Source organism: Haliotis rubra, unplaced genomic scaffold (assembly GCF_003918875.1).
Source record: "Haliotis rubra isolate DU_JTF1 unplaced genomic scaffold, ASM391887v1 Scf46, whole genome shotgun sequence".
NCBI lineage: Eukaryota > Metazoa > Mollusca > Gastropoda > Lepetellida > Haliotidae > Haliotis > Haliotis rubra.
In genome coordinates this window covers 425,719-431,789 of record NW_025767146.1, presented here as the reverse complement: position 1 = coordinate 431,789, position 6,071 = coordinate 425,719, and positions in this window count along the sequence as shown.

The following is a 6,071-nucleotide window of genomic DNA, read 5'->3' as shown; positions in this document are numbered from 1 at the left end:
TAAACCTCAAGCATACATCAATTCCTAATCTTGGCTAATTTTGACCTGCACATTCCATATTGAGTTTGTATTCACCATGGTGGAGGTGTTATCTGTGAATCAGTCAGTCTGTCCCACAGTTGGCCAGGTACATTGCCGGTAGTCCTCTCTCTCCAGATCAACCAATCACATTACCTTTACCATGCTACAGCCCTTGAGGTCCATACAACAAGCCCTATAAACATATTACCCTTGTAAATTATATGGCCTGAAATAAACACTCCATTTTGCAATAGGTCTCTGTTAACTGACTAGCAAATATTTGCAGAAAGAGGTGTGACAATATAAATCCCGGATTGGGTGTCTCAGAAAAGCAAAGTCGACCGCCAGGCTTAGATTAGGGATGGGAGAGCTAGAATCTGACCTGTGACCTCTAAAGCATTTGTCAGTCTTCTTTAAATCAATAGAAAGCATGGAGTCATGTGTTTGTACACTGCATTACCTTACAGATCAAACATGGATATATTTTCAACAACAAGAAATTCAAGAATCAGCAAATATATGCATTATAGAAACAAATAATAATTTGAATTTTGAAGGGTTTTAAGTGGACATATCTGGCAAGACAATCAGTGTCCTACTATAACATCTTAGTAAATGAAGTTATATGTAGACTGATGGGGCATTTATTCATTGAAAAACAATATCTACAAATATGTTTTACAAACATTTTTATTATTCATGTGTTACAACTCCTTTTATGTCATATACAAACAACAATGCTGTTTCATAGGGCTGACCTTTACTGATCTAACCTGAGATAACTCCATGGTGCTAGGTGCAAACTCCCAGGGTCACCCTTGTCTGAAGATAAGAGCAACAGTCTGTCTGTATGCAATATGGCCGCCTCTAGTCTTTAATGGGCAAAGTGACCAGTTTCACCCACACAAATGAGATAAGAAAGATATCCTTAGAAATAAACCTCTTACCCTTCATGAATATAATGGGAAACAATCAGCGGGGCAACAGTGTTTTACCTTCATGATTCTATTCTATTTGGTTTGTTGCCTCAATATCAGTTTGAATTAATTTTTAACCTGTTAAATTAACCTTGGATTTAAGGTTAGAAGTGATCACAGCAACCTCGCTTGTTTTAAGAGGTGAATGAATACCAGGCAGGTGATGCTCGGTGAGTTCATTGTGTGTCTTTATACATCCTTGTCTGAGTAACAAAGACATGATATATATATATATATCACTTTTAGCTTGATAATGATGAAAGGATCTACATCAAAACGTGGCTCTATGCAATAAATAAGAAGTTGTCATCTATAAAGTTGTATGTTTCATCATATGTGTGATAACATGTTTGTAAGAATACGAAGGATAAAACAGACTTCAGCAGAGTTCAAGTACCTGAAACATGCTCATTATGTAATTCAACTGAGTGAACAAATCATTCGTTAGATAACACAGTTAGTTCCCTTTACTTGTTGAAAACAGTATTTCCTTACTAATAAAACTGTCACCTATATTTCACTTGAGGATGTTGACATCAGTTGTTACCTGTATAAGAATACGTGACACCAATATATTCTATCAAGCTGTCAATATGCACTAAAATGTGAAAACTCTTGTCCTCACGTATCACTTAGCTGGTGAGTGAAATATATAGTTGGCTCGTTCACTCAGATCATACTGGGGTTCAGGTAGTAGGGCTAGATCATTGGTTTGTCTGGTTCAGACTCAAATATTCTTGGGCTATTAAGTAATTAAGTGTTAAACACCAAACAAGGAACTAATGGTTACACAATCTAATCATTCCAAGGTTTGAGTGGTTCGGCTAGACAAGTCTATCGCTCAATCAGATCAAACTGAAGATTGGGCAATCATTCTAGGCTGAGTCATCGCTCTATCAGATCATACTGAAGATCATGTGGTAAGGCTAGGCGAATCTATCGCTTGATAAGATCATACTGGAGATCATGTGGTTAGTCTAGAAGAGTCTATCACTCGATCAGATCATACTGAAGATCATGTGGTAAGGCTAGGTTAGTCTATCGCTCGATCAGATCATACTGAAAATCAGGTGGTCAGGCTAGGCAAGTATATCACTCGATCAGATCATACTGAAGATTGGGTGGTTAGACTAGACGAGTCATCGCTCGATCAGATCATACTTGAAGATCGGTAGGTCAGGTTAGGCTGAGTCTATCGATGGATCAGATCATACTGAAGATCATGTGGTGAGGCTAGGTTAGATTATCGCTCGATCAGATCATACTGAAGATCGGGTGGTCAGGCTAGGCGAGTCTATCATTCGATCAGATCATACTGAAGATCTGGTAGTCAGATCATATCAGATTATACTAAAATTGGATGACTGTTACTCAGATCATACTGAGGATAGGGTCATTACTGATGGGTGTTTGACAGCAAACTTTTAGCTTTTAGCACACACAGAAAGGACATTGCTACCAATGATTTTAAATGAAGAGAAAGTTCAAAATTTCTGGCTTAGGTGTGGTACAGTAGCTCCTGAACAGGTGTAGGTGTTGAATTGCCTCAGTGTTTCATGTGCAAACGTATCTGATTTGCCTGAAGTGACATTGACCTGAGACACTGCGAACAGTTGCATTCTTGGCACGAGACTGGCACTGTCACCAATGCATGTAGTGTCAGATGTGCATGTTGCAGCCATGCAAAATGACCTGTCGAAAATATTTAATCAGGTCAAGCATATGTTACGCCCACCTTGAGTCTCTTGACATCTTAAAGAAATCTTAGTTCACCTGTAATCATTACTGATTTGACCTTCACCTTGTGACCAGTAATGGAGGCCCTTGTAACTATAGTTGTAATATGCTGTAATAATGATTTGAAAAATTCCACAAATTTGTCCTTGGCCCGAAAGAGGTCTGTACAACATGTTGAATTACGGTACTGATAACAAAGACTCAGAAACAGGGTCTAGATTTATATGAGGCTATTTAAGCTTGGCTTATCAGAAACACTCCCACTGCGTGACAACATGTTGCAACACCGTGGGCATAGTGCTTCATGACATAACACAGATGAATTGGACATGTGTAATAATTGCAGGCATGTTGTACTGGTTCATCTATATACCATAAGTCCTGAGATGATTTAAAATGTACCGATAATTAAAAAGTAGCATTTATTATTTTTTATTCATTTTTCTTTTTATCTTTATTTTAACAATAAGCTAGACCATCTCTTCTTTTGCCTTAAGGTGCCATGGACGTAAGTTTTACATTATAAAGAAATCTAAAAAATTCGGTTATGGAAATCTTTTTTTTCAATATAAAAATAATGGACTTTTGTTTTTTAGAAATTGACCTGAAATTGACCCTCGCAATAATCAATGTTTCCTCCATTTTATCAAATATAATTTGGAGAATATGAAAGCTAGGAACTTGCGCAACTTGCTTTAAATATCATTACCTACTGAATTATGCATTCACCATCTTAAACAAAATATCCAATTACAAAACCCACACACTATTTATGAAATGAAATACAATCTCTAAATCCATGCTAGCATGATGAATAATCCGTATCAGGCCGAGATACACTTGGCATGGGTCATCTGAGTGCTTGTACTTTGTTCGCGGCCTCATGGTTTTATCCGGGAGTGACAATCTAGACCGGGTTGTGATTCAGGGTATCGGACAACTACCTACCTACTCCATGATACAGAAGTATGATCTGGCAAGTGGGCACCAAGTCATGCTGTCACTCCCTAGATAACCAGTGAACTCGTTGACAGATTGATGGATGAAATGTACTCATAGTCAGATGTTGTGCAACGTGAATCCAGTTTCTAATACCTTAATTCCAAGGGGATTGTGAAATAGAACAGATCTCTACTACCCAAAACTTATCATAAGAGGTGAGGTGAAAGTGGGTTTAACGTCGTGCATAAGAATATTTCGCTCATATGACGACGTGCATGCGTGTGTATGTGTATGTGCGGCTGCTTGTACTAGCCCAGACTGAAGCTGGTTTTATAGTGCTAGCCCACTGAGATACCACGCCGCAGTGAAGCATGAATACCCCACTCAGACACATTATACTGACTCCGAACCAACGAGTCCTTGTTGTACCCATTAATGCCGAGTGCAAGGCAGGGACGAACAAGTACCATATTTTAACGTCTTTTGGTATGACGCGGTCGGGGATCGAACCCCGACCTTCCGCTCTCCGGGCGGACGCTCTAACCACTACACCACGGAGGCGGTCTCACTTATCATAAGAACTTATTAATGAAGGTTGAGTGGTTTCATTGTGATGATGTGGGTGATTGTTAATTCTAAAAGCACTGCTATATCTGGTCCAGACTTGACAATCTACAGGTAACTTTCACACAGCTGTCAGTAAGTGTGGAGTTAAAGACAAACAGAATACAGTCAAGTGCATCAAACAGTTCAAAATTGCTTATTTGATGAGTATGAGTTAAGTGAGTGAATATGATTTTATGCAGTTTTTAGCAGTATTCCAGGCATGGAAATGGGCTTCACACTTAATACCCCAGGGGTATTTGCACCTGGGACTATAGCATGACAAGCAAGTGGTTTAACCATTAGGCTATCCCATCACCAACCTCAGGTGTATATGATGGGTTTAAGGCTTTATCCCACCAGAAGGGAGACTATGAGCTCAATGACGCAAGATGAGTGGGCTTTGTTTGATGCCAGTTTAAAAGGTATTCAGTGAGTGAGTTTAGTTTTACGCCACTTTTAGTAATATTCCAGCAATATCACGGCAGGGGGACACCAGAAATGGGCTTCACACATTGTACCCATGTGGGAAATCGAACCCAAACCTTCGGCATGACGAATATACTGTTGAACCACTAGGCTAGCCCACCGACCCTTCAGAGGTATTCAGTTGGTTGGTTGGTTTATTGTTGAACACTGCACTCATCAATATTCCAGCTATATAGCGACAGTCTGGTAATAACGGAGTTTGGACCAGACAGTCCAGTGATCAACATCATGAGCATCGACCTATGCAACTGGGATACAATGACATGTATCAACCAAGTCAGCAAGCCTGACCACCCAATCCCGTTAGTCCCGCCAATGACAAGCATTCACCACACTGCACAATATTCCATCTGAATGGCATTGATCTGTCAGTAAATAAGCTTGGTGCAGACAATCCAGTGATGGATGCTACGAGCAACTCCCCATACTGTCGTGGTGCAATGACATGAAAATCAGGTTCTGTAACTGCAAAGAGTGTAGGACTGACTGAGTTTGGTTTTACGCCGCTATTAGCAATATTCCAGCAATATCACGGCAGGGGAAACCAGAAATGGGCTTCACTCATTGTACCCATGTGGGGATTCGAACCCGGGTCTTCGGCGTGACGAGCCAACGCTTTAACCACTAGACTACCCCACCGCCCCCAAAGAGTGTAGGATGATACGTTAATGGAACTAATCTACTTTGTAGTACTAAATACTTGGAGATGTGAATTTAAATTCGGAACTTATGTGTAATATGTGTTTAACTTCTTTGTGCCAACTGTTGAAATGTTTTGTTGTAGATTCCAGACACATTATATACTTCCATACCAACTCATTATTACTTTCGCGAACACCTGGTATCATCACTATTTAATAGTGATTCATAAACACATGCTCTGTCATTTTATCGAATGGTGACAATCACTGGATTGTCTGGTTCGGACGGATTTGTTTACAAACAACATCATACAGTTATAATACTGCTGAAACAACTATCTGCTCATGATATGGTCACAATTGTACAATCTGCTTTTGGCAGAGATTTCTTATGAATGTGGAAAGGGTTTTGTCGCTTCTATTCAATATTCTGCAGAATTTCTGTGTTCCTGGAGCTCACTATTCAGCATCATCTGGGAGTTTCGGTACCAGATCAGCACCGAGATGACTTTGTGGTGGTGGTGGTAGTGGAATTGGGTTTAACGTCGTGCTTGAGAATATTTCGCTCATATGACCACGTGCATGCGTGTGTATGTGTATGTGCGGCTGCTTGTACTAGCCCAGACTGAAGCTGGTTTTATAGTGCTAGCCCACTGTGATA